Source organism: Danio rerio, chromosome 4 (assembly GCF_052040795.2).
Source record: "Danio rerio strain M-AB ecotype USA chromosome 4, GRCz13ab, whole genome shotgun sequence".
Classification (NCBI taxonomy): Eukaryota; Metazoa; Chordata; class Actinopteri; order Cypriniformes; family Danionidae; genus Danio; species Danio rerio.
In genome coordinates this window covers 78,767,801-78,782,408 of record NC_141024.2, presented here as the reverse complement: position 1 = coordinate 78,782,408, position 14,608 = coordinate 78,767,801, and the positions used below count along the sequence as shown (strand labels likewise).

Sequence of the window (14,608 nt, the reverse complement as noted above, 5' to 3'; positions counted from 1 at the left end):
CAAAATCTGAAATGTGCTTCAACTTATTAAGAACCGATCACCATATTTGTGCAGGGTTCCACACGATTCTTTCATGTTGTCACAACACAAATTAAGTTAACTTAACACTTTTAAAAAATGTATGTCGACTGAACATTAAGTTGTCCCAATGAAATCTCAATAATTGTGTTATTTCAGCACATTTTAATTAAGTAGTTTGAACAAGTAAAAAAAAAATAAAAATTTTCTGTATAATGGAGATGAGATTTTTTCGGCACATTTTTAAACATAATAGTTTTAATAACTAATCTCTAATAACTGATTTATTTTATGTTTGACATGATGACAGTAAATTAGACAAGTAATTGTATAAGGATGGTTTGTTCTGTAGACTATCGGGGAAAAAATAGCTTAAAGGGCTAATGGTTTTGTCTTTAAAATGGTTTAAATATAAAGTTTAGAATAAAAAACTGCTTTTATTCTAGCTGAAATAAAACAAATAAGACTTTCTCCAGAAGAAAAAAATATTATCAGACATACTGTGAAGATTTTCTTGCTATTTTTTACATAATTTAGGAAATATATAAAAAAAAAAAAAACATGAGGGGCTAATAATTCTGACTTCAACTGTATATATACTGTGTGTGTTTTTATATATATATATATATATATATATATATATATATATATATATATATATATATATATATATATATATATATATATATATATATATATAAATGACTATTACTTACCAGCATTATTAAGTGGGCAAATAAAAACTGAAAGAGGAGATTTTTTTTAGCCTAATATGAGTTTATGAATCTGAAAGTCACATTTTAAAAGAAACTCCATACCACCAACTTTTTAAAAAAATAAGATTTGGGATTATATACTACATCTAATTTTTATATTTTTATTAATTTATTTATTTTTATTAAATGTTCAAAAAATATGCAAACCAAGTAGGCTTTACATGCATAAACAAGCAAGAAGTAATACAATTACAATAATAGGCAGACACAAATATAGGAAAAAACTGCGTATAGTAATGACAATTTTATTTACCGTAAAAAAAGTAAATAACTACAAATTAATTTAATAATAAAACAAAAATAAATATATTAGAAAAGTTTATGCAATATATGTATACATACATACACACACACACACACAGTACTGTGCCCTGGTCAGTTGGCATTTCTGTGTGGAGTTTGCATGTTCTCCCAGTGTTCGCGTGGGTTTCCTCTGGGTGCTCTGGTTTTCCCCACAATCGAAAAAACATGCGGTACAGGTGAATTGGGTAAGCTAAATTGTCTACTATATGCAAGAAAAAGAGAAAGGGGGTGTTTTAATAGGTTTAGATTTGGAGAAGGCTTTTGACAGGGTAGAGCATGATTTTTTATTTGCAGTTCTTAAGGAGTTTGGTTTTGGGGAAAATTTTAGAAAATGGATTCAATTTTTTTTTATACAGATATTTTAACTTGTATTAAATGTTTTTTTTTTTTTAACAGAATGTCTTCAACCAACTAGATCAATAAGGCAAGGATGTCCATTGACTGCTTTATTATACACAGTGGAAGCTGAGCCACTGGGATTGGCAATAAAATCAGATAGAAGCATTAAAGGGATACAAATAGAAAACAATGACAACAGAGAAGCTGTGTATCAATACGCTGATGATACTACATCGTTGGAGATTTTAGAGCGATATTGTAAAGCATCAGGAGCTAAGGTTAATGTTGGAAAAAGTTTATGCATGAGGGTGGGAATAGTAAAAGAAATAACACAACATATACCCTTTAAAGAAGAAAAGGAACATACAAAAATGTTGGGAATTTGGGTAGGGATGGATTCTAATGAAGCAGATATTTTAAATTGGGAGTGAGTTTTAAATGGAATTAAGAAAAGACTGAGATTTTGGAAAGCTAGAAATTTGACGTTAAAAGGAAAGTATTCATCTTAAATGCTTTAATGTTGTCAAAGGTCTGGTATGTGTTAAGTGTAACTGCGTTGCCTGAAGTATACTATGAAAAAATAAATGATGTAGTTTTAAAGTTTTTTTTGGGGAAATGGAAGAGCCAAGATTGCTTATTATACTTTGATTGGGGAGGTAAAAGAAGGAGGTCTGGGACTTTTGGATAGTTTTTTAAAAATGAAAACATTAACAATTAAGATTATTCAAAGATTTTTGGAAGGGAAAATGGGTGTGATTTGGAAAAGTGTGTTGGATTATTATTTGAAGAAATGTGGACATTTTAATATGGGATGTAATGTTTTATTGATGAAGATGAAGAAACGGATGATAGCAGGTCTGCCAAAATTTTATGTTGAGGTCTTAGAATCATGAGGGGGATTTTTAGAAAATGTGTTGATTATACCAAAAGCAAGGGCGCAGATTCTAGAACAACCACTTTTACTGAATTCAACAATTTTAAGTGAAGGAAATGTTTTATATTTTAAGGAATGGTGGGACGGAGGATTAAGACAAGTTAAAGATGTATTATATGAAGTAATAAAAGGATTTGTACCATTAAAAGTAATTGTGGAGGATGGTTATAAAAGAGTTGTTAAAGCAAAATTACAAAGACAATGTCATGAGTTGAAAAAAGCAATACCAAAAGACTGCATTGTAATAATTGAAAAAAAAAATAGTTGAGCGATTAAGATGAATTACTAGAGATCTATTTTAAGAAGAAAAATGGAGAGATCAATGAGCTTATGTACAGTTAAGAGTTTTAAGAGGCTTTTGTAAGACCTATAGCACTCAACTAATTAACAAAATTTTAATTATTTATTGAGACATATTCGCATATTAATATAAATGAGTAAATAAATAAAATGAATAGTATAAATGAATAAAATGGGTATTAAACAAGATATAATGACCCAAAAGTTAGTGATTCGAGCCCACCCACTGACGAATTACGCACTTTGCTGCCTTGCAACTGCTAACATGTGCACTGGGCATATATCCTGGGCCACATTTTGTCCAGCGTTACAAGATGAAATCAGGATTTAGTAGAACATTGTCACGGGTAAGGAAGGTATTACTGTTAACAGTGTCTAGTTCCAGTGGGGACTCCTCATCCGCCTGGCTAGTTTAGTCGGTAGAGCATGAGACTCTTAATGTCAGGGTCGTGGGTTCGAGCCCCACGTTGGGCGTTTCTGTTATTTTCTCTCTCTATCTCAGCAAATTTACATTAGCGATCGTATAGCAGACCTTTTAAGACAAAGTTCCGCGTTTCTACCACTGTAGGTGACCTTTCACTAAGTCTCTGTGGCGCAATCGGTTAGCGCGATCGGCTGTTAACTGAAAGGTTGGTGGTTCAAGCCCACCCAGGGACGGATCAAGCATTTTGCTGCCTTGTACCTGCTAACACGTGCACTGGACATAGATCCTGGGCCACATTCTGTCCAGCATTACAAGATGAAATCAGGATTTAGCAGAAGATTGTCACGGGTAGGGAAGGTATTACTGTAAACGATTTCTGGTTCCTAAAAGAGCTTCTCATCATCCCCGCTAGCTCAGTCGATAGAGCATGAGACTCTTAATCTCAGCGTCGTGGGTTAGAGCCCCACATTGGGCGTTTCTGTTACCTCTCTTACTCTCAGCAAACTATCATTAGGGTTCATATAGCAGACTTTGAGACAAAGTTCCGCGTTTCTACCACTGTAGGTGACCTTTCAGTAAGTCTCTGTGGTGCAATCGGTTAGCGCGTTTGGCTGTTAGCTGAAAGGTTGGTGGTTCAAGCCCACCCAGGGACGAATTAGGAATTTTGCTGCCTTGCAACTGCTAACATGTGCACTGGACATAGATCCTGGGCCACATTCTGTCCAGCGTTACAAGATGAAATCAGGATTTAGCAGAATATTGTCACGGGTAGGGAAGGTATTACTGTAAACGGTTTCTGGTTCCTAAAAGGGCTTCTCAGCAGCCCGGCTAGCTCAGTCGCTAGAGCATGAGACTCGTAATGTCAGGGTGGTGGGTTCGAGCCCCACGTTCGGCGTTACTGTTACTTTTCTCTCTCTCTCCCGGCAAACTTACATTAGCGTTTGTGTAGCAGACTTTGAGACAAAGTTCCGCGTTTCTACCACTGTAGGTGACCTTTCACTAAGTCTCTGTGGTGCAATCGGTTAGCGCGTTTGGCTGTTAACTGAAAGGTTGGTGGTTCAATCCCACCCAGGGACAAATTAGGTATTTTGCTGCCTTGCAACTGCTAACACGTGCACTGGACATAGATCCTGGGCCACATTCTGTCCAGCGTTACAAGATGAAATCAGGATTTAGCAGAAGATTGTCACGGGTAGGAAGGTATTACTGTAAACGGTTTCTGGTTCCTAAAAGAGCTTCTCATCAGCCTGGCTAGCTCAGTCGATAGAGTATGAGACTCTTAATCTCAGGGTCGTGGATTTGAGCCCCACGTTGGGCGTTCCTGTTACTTTTCTCTCTCTCTCCCGGCAAACTTACATTAGGGTTCGTGTAGCAGACTTTGAGACAATGTTACGCGTTTCTACCACTGTAGGTGACCTTTCACTAAGTCTCTGTGGCGCAATCGGTTAGCGCGTTCGGCTGTTAACTGAAAGGTTGGTGGATCAAGCCCACCCAGGTACGAATTAGGCGTTTTGCTGCCTTGCAACTGCTAACACGTGCACTGGACATAGATCCTGGCCCACATTCTGTCCAGCGTTACAAGATGAAATCAGGATTTAGCAGAACATTGTCACGGGTAGGAAGGTATTACTGTAAACTGTTTCTGGTTCCTAAAGAGCTTCTCATCATCCCCACTAGCTCAGTCGATAGAGCATGAGACTCTTAATCTCAGCGTCGTGGGTTAGAGCCCCACATTGGGCGTTTCTTTTACCCCTCATTCTCTCAGCAAACTATCATTAGGGTTCATATAGCAGACCTTTTGAGACAAAGTTCCGCGTTTCTACCACTGTAGGTGACCTTTCACTAAGTCTCTGTGCTGCAATCGGTTAGCGCGTTCGGCTGTTAACTGAAAGGTTGGTGGTTCAAGCCCACCCAGGGACGAATTAGGCATTTTGCTGCCTTGCAACTGCTAACACGTGCACTGGACATAGATCCTGGGCCACATTCTGTCCAGCTTTACAAGATGAAATCAGGATTTAGCAGAAGATTGTCATGGGTAGGGAAGGTATTACTGTAAAGGGTTTCTGGTTCCTAAAAGAGCTTCTCATCAGCCCGGCTAGCTCAGTCGGTAGAGCATGAGACTCTTAATCTCAGGGTCGTGGGTTCGAGCCCCACGTTGGGTGTTTCTGTTACTTTTCTCTCTCTCTCCCAGCAAACTTACATTAGGGTTCATGTAGCAGACCTTTTGAGACAAAGTTCTGACTTTCTACCACTGTAGGTGACCTTTCACTAAGTCTCTGTGGTGCAATCGGTTAGCGCGTTTGGCTGTTAACTGAAAGGTTGGTGGTTAAAGCCCACCCAGGGACGAATTAAGCATTTTGCTGCCTTGCAACTGCTAAACCGTGCACTGGGCATATATCCTGGGCCACATTCTGTCCAGCGTTGCAAGATGAAATCAGGATTTAGCAGAACATTGTCACGGGTAGGGAAGGTATTACTGTAAACGTTTTCTAGCTCCTAAATGAGCTTTTCATCAGCCCCGCTAGCTCAGTCGATAAAGCATGAGACTCTTAATCTCAGGGTCGTGGATTCGAGCCCCACGTTGGGCGTTCCTGTTACTTTTCTCTCTCTCTCCCGGCAAACTTACATTAGGGTTCGTGTAGCAGACTTTGAGACAATGTTACGCGTTTCTACCACTGTAGGTGACCTTTCACTAAGTCTCTGTGGCGCAATCGGTTAGCGCGTTCGGCTGTTAACTGAAAGGTTGGTGGATCAAGCCCACCCAGGTACGAATTAGGCGTTTTGCTGCCTTGCAACTGCTAACACGTGCACTGGACATAGATCCTGGGCCACATTCTGTCCAGCGTTACAAGATGAAATCAGGATTTAGCAGAACATTGTCACGGGTAGGAAGGTATTACTGTAAACTGTTTCTGGTTCCTAAAGAGCTTCTCATCATCCCCACTAGCTCAGTCGATAGAGCATGAGACTCTTAATCTCAGCGTCGTGGGTTAGAGCCCCACATTGGGCGTTTCTTTTACCCCTCATTCTCTCAGCAAACTATCATTAGGGTTCATATAGCAGACCTTTTGAGACAAAGTTCCGCGTTTCTACCACTGTAGGTGACCTTTCACTAAGTCTCTGTGCCGCAATCGGTTAGCGCGTTCGGCTGTTAACTGAAAGGTTGGTGGTTCAAGCCCACCCAGGGACGAATTAGGCATTTTGCTGCCTTGCAACTGCTAACACGTGCACTGGACATAGATCCTGGGCCACATTCTGTCCAGCTTTACAAGATGAAATCAGGATTTAGCAGAAGATTGTCATGGGTAGGGAAGGTATTACTGTAAAGGGTTTCTGGTTCCTAAAAGAGCTTCTCATCAGCCCGGCTAGCTCAGTCGGTAGAGCATGAGACTCTTAATCTCAGGGTCGTGGGTTCGAGCCCCACGTTGGGTGTTTCTGTTACTTTTCTCTCTCTCTCCCAGCAAACTTACATTAGGGTTCATGTAGCAGACTTTGAGACAAAGTTCCGCGTTTCTACCACTGTAGGTGACCTTTCAGTAAGTCTCTGTGGCGCAATCGGTTAGCGCGTTCGGCTGTTAACTGAAAGGTTGGTGGTTCAAGCCCACCCAGGGACGAATTAGGCATTTTGCTGCCTTGCAACTGCTAACACGTGCACTGGACATAGATCCTGGGCCACATTCTGTCCAGCGTTACAAGATGAAATCAGGATTTAGCAGAAGATTGTCACGGGTAGGGAAGGTATTACTGTTAACAGTGTCTAGTTCTAGTGGTGACTCCTTATTCGCCTGGATAGCTCAGTCGGTAGAGCATGAGACTCTTAATGTCAGGGTCGTGGGTTCGAGCCCCTCGTTCGGCGTTTCTGTTACTTTTCTCTCTCTCTCTTAGCGAACTTACATTAGGGTTCATATAGCAGACCTTTTGAGACAAAGTTCTGACTTTCTACCACTGTAGGTGACCTTTCACTAAGTCTCTGTGGCGCAATCGGTTAGCGCGTTTGGCTTTTAACTGAAAGGTTGGTGGTTGAAGCCCACCCAAGGACGAATTAGGCATTTTCCTGCCTTGCAACTGCTAAACCGTGCACTGGGCATATATCCTGGGCCACATTCTGTCCAGCGTTACAAGATGAAATCAGGATTTAGCAGAACATTGTCACGGGTAGGGAAGGTATTACTGTAAACGGTTTCTAGCTCCTAGAAGAGCTTTTCATCAGCCCGGCTAGCTCAGTCGATAAAGCTTGAGACTCTTAATCTCAGCGTCGTGGGTTAGAGCCCCACATTGGGCGTTTCTGTTACCTCTTTTTCTCTCAGCAAACTATCATTAGGGTTCATATAGCAGACCTTTTGAGACAAAGTTCCGCGTTTCTACCACTGTAGGTGACCTTTCACTAAGTCTCTGTGGTGCAATTGGTGAGCCCGTTCGGCTGTTAACTGAAAGGTTGGTGGTTCAAGCCCACCCAGGGACGAATTAGGCATTTTGCTGCCTTGCAACTGTTAACACGTGCACTGGACATAGATCCTGGGCCACATTCTGTCCAGCGTTACAAGATGAAATCAGGATTTAGCAGAAGATTGTCACGGGTAGGGAAGGTATTACTGTAAACGGTTTCTGGTTCCTAAAAGAGCTTCTCATCATCCCCGCTAGCTCAGTCGATAGAGCATGAGACTCCTAATCTCAGTGTCGTGGGTTAGAGCCCCACATTGGGCGTTTCTGTTACCTCTCTTTCTCTCAGCAAACTATCATTAGGGTTCATATAGCAGACCTTTTGAGACAAAGTTCCGCGTTTCTACCACTGTAGGTGACCTTTCACTAAGTCTCTGTGGCGCAATCGGTTAGTGGGTTAGGCTGTTAATTGAAAGGTTGGTGGTTCAAGCCTACCCAGGGACGGATCAAGCATTTTGCTGCCTTGTAACTGCTAACACGTGCACTGGACATAGATCCTGGGCCACATTCTGTCCAGCGTTACAAGATGAAATCAGGATTAAGCAGAAGATTGTCACGGGTAGGGAAGGTATTACTGTTAACAGTGTCTAGTTCTAGTGGTGACTCCTTATTCGCCTGGTTAGCTCAGTCGGTAGAGCATGAGACTCTTATTGTCAGGGTTGTGGGTTCGAGCCCCTCGTTCGACGTTTCTGTTACTTTTCTCTCTCTTAGCGAACTTACATTAGGGTTCATATAGCAGACCTTTTGAGACAAAGTTCTGACTTTCTACCACTGTAGGTGACCTTTCACTAAGTCTCTGTGGTGCAATCGGTTAGCGCGTTTGGCTGTTAACTGAAAGGTTGGTGGTTGAAGCCCACCCAAGGACGAATTAGGCATTTTCCTGCCTTGCAACTGCTAAACCGTGCACTGGGCATATATCCTGGGCCACATTCTGTCCAGCGTTACAAGATGAAATCAGGATTTAGCGGAACATTGTCACGGGTAGGGAAGGTATTACTGTAAACGGTTTCTAGCTCCTAGAAGAGCTTTTCATCAGCCCGGCTAGCTCAGTCGATAAAGCTTGAGACTCTTAATCTCTGTGTCGTGGGTTAGAGCCCCACATTGGGCGTTTCTGTTACCTCTTTTTCTCTCAGCAAACTATCATTAGGGTTTATATAGCAGACCTTTTGAGACAAAGTTCCGCGTTTCTACCACTGTAGGTGACCTTTCACTAAGTCTCTGTGGTGCAATTGGTGAGCCCGTTCGGCTGTTAACTGAAAGGTTGGTGGTTCAAGCCCACCCAGGGACGAATTAGGCATTTTGCTGCCTTGCAACTGCTAACACGTGCACTGGACATAGATCCTGGGCCACATTCTGTCCAGCGTTACAAGATGAAATCAGGATTTAGCAGAAGATTGTCACGGGTAGGGAAGGTATTACTGTAAACGGTTTCTGGTTCCTAAAAGAGCTTCTCATCATTCCCGCTAGCTTAGTCGATAGAGCATGAGACTCCTAATCTCAGTGTCGTGGGTTAGAGCCCCACATTGGGCGTTTCTGTTACCTCTCTTTCTCTCAGCAAACTATCATTAGGGTTCATATAGCAGACCTTTTGAGACAAAGTTCCGCGTTTTTACCACTGTAGGTGACCTTTCACTAAGTCTCTGTGGCGCAATCGGTTAGTGCGTTAGGCTGTTAATTGAAAGGTTGGTGGTTCAAGCCCACCCAAGGACGGATCAAGCATTTTGCTGCCTTGTAACTGCTAACACGTGCACTGGACATAGATCCTGGGCCACATTCTGCCCAGCGTTACAAGACGAAATCAGGATTTAGCAGAACATTGTCACGGGTAGGGAAGGTATTACTGTAAACAGTGTTTAGCTCTTAAAAGTTCATCTCATCAGCCCGCCTACCTCAGTCGGTAGAGCATGAGACTCTTAATGTCATGGTCGTGGGTTCGAATCCCACGTTGGGCGTTCCTGTTATTTTTCTCTCTCTCTCCCAGCAAACTTACATTAGGGTTCATGTAGCAGACTTTGAGACAAAGTTCCGCGTTTCTACCACTGTAGGTGACCTTTCCCTAAGTCTCTGTGGCGCAATCGGTTAGCGCGTTCGGCTGTTAACTGAAAGGTTGGTGGTTCAAGCCCACCCAGGGACAAATTAGGCATTTTGCTGCCTTGCAACTGCTAACACGTGCACTGGGCATATATCCTGGGCCACATTCTGTCCAGCGTTACAAGATGAAATCAGGATTTAGCAGAAGATTGTCACGGGTAGGGAAGGTATTACTGTTAACAGTGTCTAGTTCTAGTGGGGACTCCTCATCCGCCTGGCTAGCTCAGTCGGTAGAGCATGAGACTCTTAATCTCAGGGTCGTGGGTTCGAGCCCCACGTTGGGCGTTTCTGTTACTTTTCTCTCTCTCAGCAAACTTACATTAGGGTTTATATAGCAGACCTTTTGAGACAAAGTTCCACGTTTCTACCACTGTAGGTGACTTTTCACTAAGTCTCTGTGGCACAATCGGTTAGCGCGTTTGGCTGTTAACTGAAAGGTTGGTGGTTCAAGCCCACCCAGGGACGGATCAATCATTTTGCTGCCTTGCAACTGCTAACACGTGCACTGGACAAAGATCCTGGGCCACATTCTGTCCAGCGTTACAAGATGAAATCAGGATTTAGCAGAACATTGTCACGGGTAGGGAAGGTATCACTGTTAACAGTGTCTAGACAAAGTTCCGCGTTTCTACCACTGTAGGTGACCATTCCCTAAGTCTCTGTGGCAACATTATGAAGCTGCAGGCCCCGAGACCCAACCGCATGCTCAGACCTACTCGCTCAGACCAGCACTTCCAGACCTATCGTTTTCTCAGACAGTGCCACCTGCTGTTGGAAAAATTGCCTAACCTGAATTCATTGATTTATAAATTGTAAATTACACTATTTTTCTACTATAAAATATTGCACTATGATTGAATACATTATTATATAAAATATTAAACATACTAGATTATGATTTAATGCATTAAGTCTGTTGTATTTTAATTAACTGTATTTGTAAATAGATATTGTTCAGTTACTTAAATATTTTCAGTCATTTATTGTTTTTGTTGTTGTTTTTTGTTTTTAAATCATTAAGGATTTATCAAACTCTTTAGTATTGAGTTGAGGGAATGAACATTATCTTATTATTCACAGAATAAATGATAGTACTCGGAGTAATTTTCTCACACCAAACTTTATTTTTTTATAAATTTTCATGAGGTCCTACAAGTCATCGAGCTGTAAAAAATGCAGAGAAAAATTGTGAAAAACAATACTTGGATTAATAATGTATTTATTACATATAAAATAAAATAAAATGCTTTACATTCTTGTTAGGAAGATTTTTCATTTCTCGAGCAATTCTTCTGTTAAATTCCTCAACTTCACTAAAAAAAATAAATGCTGTTGTCAGAAATTGTGTTTAACATAAAAACTTAACAGCTTTTGTACAAAAAAAAATGTAAACATACCTTGCGTGATAAATGGGGCCCTGGAGGAAGACATCTTCAGCCTCCTGCCAAGACAAGCCTTGTAACTCGGAAATGCCATGAGTTATGGCCTGTACAAACATACAGATAAACCAATTAATAAAATAAAACACACACTGCAGAACATAAGCATGCTCATGTACATACATGTTTTGTGATTACCTCTGGGAGGAGACATCCACAAATGAACTCCACCTCATCATTGAAGGTCAGCTGTGTTTTGGTTTTATTAAGAATCCCTCTGATGTAGTCACAAATGATTGACTGGGACTGCTCATTCTCAATGTAGACAGCCACTTGAGAACGGGGTTTTAGTGGAAACCAATTTGACCTTTTCCCACCGAGTATATCCTTTGGGCCATAGAAGGAAATTATATTTCATATGTAAATGCACAAGTAATTAATTATATTTGGCAAATAATAGTTAAATTGTCACCTGACTATATTTAAGTCAACCATACTCAGAGTCTAGAGCAGGGGTTCCCAAACTTTTCAGCCCGCGACCCCCAAAATAACAATGCCAGTGACTCGCGACCCCCAATATCCTCTGAGGTGGTTATAAATACAGAAACCTTGCAAGCAATGACGCAGACACACCAATTAAATTTGTGTCAGTGCTTTAAATGTGCCAGAAAGTATAACCTGATGTTATAAAATCAAAATGCATCTGACGCTATTGCTGCCTTTAATATAATGTAATTACCCATGGGGTCGCAATCCAATAGAACTAGTAACTATAAGCTACTATATAGTATATATTAACTATAAACGACTATTTTTATTTTCAGTATGGTTATGGATAAAATATGTTAATTCTTATGGTTTAATAAAAATAAATAGATTTTTGGAAATCACCAGGAAACCCCCCTTCATTGCCCCGCGACCCCTCGGGGGGTCCCGACCCCCACTTTGAGAACCACTGGTCTAGAGGAGTAATTTAAAGTGGAACCATCTATACCACCAAATGCTGCTCTGCTGATTTTGATGTGATAATCAAGTCCACTAATCTTTTGTCATTCCTTTCCCGATCTTGAACTGCTTGGACATGTGCCGGAAGATTGGATGTGGTTTTTCTTTTCACCCTAAAAAGGAGCAGAATCTTTCCATCCAAGACACTTCTTGCCTCCTCAGTCCAGAAAGCAAATCTGTGCCCATAGCTTTTAATAACAAGACAAGACAAAATCCATAATTACTGTGTAACGAGGAGACTGACACGGAGGGATCCATTATGCAGTATTTATTAATCACAACTTCACTCAAACACACAATATGCACCGGAGTGCACACACACACACATCCACAGTAGTAGTATGGGTATCAAGACTGATGATGAACAGACACAGAGTGAGTTACCAGGCATGAGTGGAAGGGAGTGAGCGAGAACCAGGATCCATTATGCAGGCTTGGGTCAAGGCAGGCAGCAAGGATCAGAGTCCGTATAACAGGCGTGGTTCGTGGGCAGGCAGAGAGAGAGTCAGAGTCCGTATAACAAGCGTGGGTCGTGGGCAGGCAGAAGGCGAAGCAAAGTAAGAGACAGGCTGGAGTCGTGCACAGGAGATCAGGCTGGAGATAATGCTCAGAAATGCTGGCCGGGGCTAAACAAGACTTCGCCTTGAACGAGTAATTTAGTGTGGCTTATAATAGGTACGTGGGTCATTAGCCAGATTCCAATCAGGTGTATGCGCAATCGGTGTAGATGGATGACGTAATGCTAAAAGTCCGGAGATGGTGGCCTCTGCTGGCCAGCGAGGGGAGTTACTGGGACCGAGTCGGTGACATACTGGTCACCGGTAAGAGAGATTTTAAGTATGTTTTGTTATTCATGTTACAAGTTGTTGTATTGACACAATATAAATTTTGAATTTTACAGATTTACAAGAAAAATAAATAAATACTGACATACCCATCAATTTAAAATTGTTCTATGAGTAGAAGGCACCACCACTGACGGATGATAGGCATATCCATCTGAAAGAAAGACTGTTTAGTCTGACAGTTAACCAACATGTTTTTGTTAATACATGATGTTGGGTGTGCTTGCAATAACCATGCCCCTTTTTTTAAAAGATATGTTGCTTAGAAGAAAGCAAGATAATATACACTAAAATAGTTACATTTTAGCTATGATTAAGAAAAGCACCAACAAAATAAAGTTACATAAATAATAAAATAATACCTCCTGGAATTGAAACCCAATGCCACACACCATTGAGAGGGTGTACTGAAAAGAGAGAAGCCACAGTCATTTACAATGTTTACAAAATCTTTAAATCAATTAAATTAATTTATATCTTACCATGAGTACAAAAACACCACAATCATTCCCTCTTGTCTGACGTGGCAAAGCCTAAAATAGGCAAAGCAAATCAATTTTATTTTAGAATAATGTACAAAATATTTAATTGTTGTAAAAGCCAAATAATAATTTTTTTTAAGTTGATTCCTCACTGGAAAATCATATCCAGTCTTTTCAGACCATGTCCCATGATCCACTTGGTAAGCAATTTTCCTGTAAACAAAACATATTAGTAGTAATACTAACAATTACAGCTCACCTCAACTCTAGAACACCATGCATAAAAAAGGCTAGATGAACATAGCCAGAGGTTCAAGAAACGGCTATAGGAACGTAGCCAAAAGTGACAGAACTATAATACACGGTTAGGAAATAAATAGAAATGGCTATAGGAACGTAGCCATATATCACATAAAGGCTGAAACGTCTTAGTTTATTGATAGACCTAAAAATTGCCCTGTATTCCTCATCTCCAAATCATGATTCATGCTCTGCGTACAGAGAGTCTAAAAACACCATCTCTCTTCGAAGCGGCATCATTATCTACAATGTTAAAGGTGTAAAAATATTTCATTTGAACATTATTGCTTTTTCCAAGATTTTTCAGTGTTTTATTTTAGAAACACACACATTGCAATACCAATTAATGTATGCACTAGACATTTTAATATATTCTTACACAGACAACAAAGTGGTCTGGTCCATTGGCATTTGTCCATGCTGGAAAGGCTAACAGGTCTTTCAAGTCTGCATCTTCCTGAAATTGATCAGGACAGTTATGTTGTTTATTTAGGTTGTACTTCTCACACAGTAAATACAGTACATACATGCACCAGTAATCCAGTAACAATGTTGTTAGGAGTTTCTTTCCACACAGGGAAACATAAAAGTCCTCAATGTATATGTCCTTGCCCTACATGAATAAAAAGAAACTGTTGACAATGACATGAACATTTTCACACAGTTTAGAAATTGTTTTTTTTTTATTTGGATCAAGTTAAAACAATCTATATAAATATTATGTTTTATAGTACATACAATTTGTCGAGCCATTTCACAAATAAGCTTCATGCAGGCGTTTTCAATCTGCAATAAATACTTTGATAAGTCAATGTTTTTAATAAAAAAAAAGTTATAATAAAAAAACAGACTGCTTACATGGGAGTCCATGTCCCTCAACAATCCAAGGCTCCAAAATTCTTCTCGAATAAGGCACACTTGCCTCTCCTTCACAATTATTTCACTGCCAGGGCGATTTCGGTCCAGCACATA

General features: G+C 40.5%; 2 protein-coding genes, 1 long non-coding RNA gene and 4 other non-coding genes across 11 annotated transcripts in view; 6 read left to right on the top strand and 1 right to left on the bottom strand.

The window, feature by feature from the left end:
* LOC100535035 (uncharacterized) overlaps window positions 1-14,608 on the top strand; it is a 304,770-nt gene that overhangs the window by 43,062 nt on the left and 247,100 nt on the right. The gene's annotated exons all lie outside the window — the stretch shown is intronic.
* Window positions 1-14,608, top strand: part of LOC137489462 (uncharacterized) — a 243,166-nt gene that overhangs the window by 125,060 nt on the left and 103,498 nt on the right. The window lies entirely within an intron of this gene.
* trnat-cgu (transfer RNA threonine (anticodon CGU)) lies at window positions 3,917-3,989 on the top strand. Its single transcript has one exon. It is a non-coding gene; the product is annotated as a tRNA-Thr (tRNA).
* Window positions 6,635-6,708, top strand: trnan-guu (transfer RNA asparagine (anticodon GUU)). The gene has a single exon. It is a non-coding gene; the product is annotated as a tRNA-Asn (tRNA).
* On the top strand, window positions 9,595-9,668 carry trnan-guu (transfer RNA asparagine (anticodon GUU)). Its single transcript has one exon. It is a non-coding gene; the product is annotated as a tRNA-Asn (tRNA).
* trnak-cuu (transfer RNA lysine (anticodon CUU)) lies at window positions 9,838-9,910 on the top strand. Its single transcript has one exon. It is a non-coding gene; the product is annotated as a tRNA-Lys (tRNA).
* Window positions 13,178-14,100, bottom strand: LOC101883981 (uncharacterized). Its single transcript, XR_015483761.1, has 4 exons — window positions 14,016-14,100; window positions 13,489-13,549; window positions 13,337-13,387; window positions 13,178-13,261 (listed from the first exon to the last, which is right to left on the bottom strand). It is a non-coding gene; the product is annotated as an uncharacterized LOC101883981 (long non-coding RNA).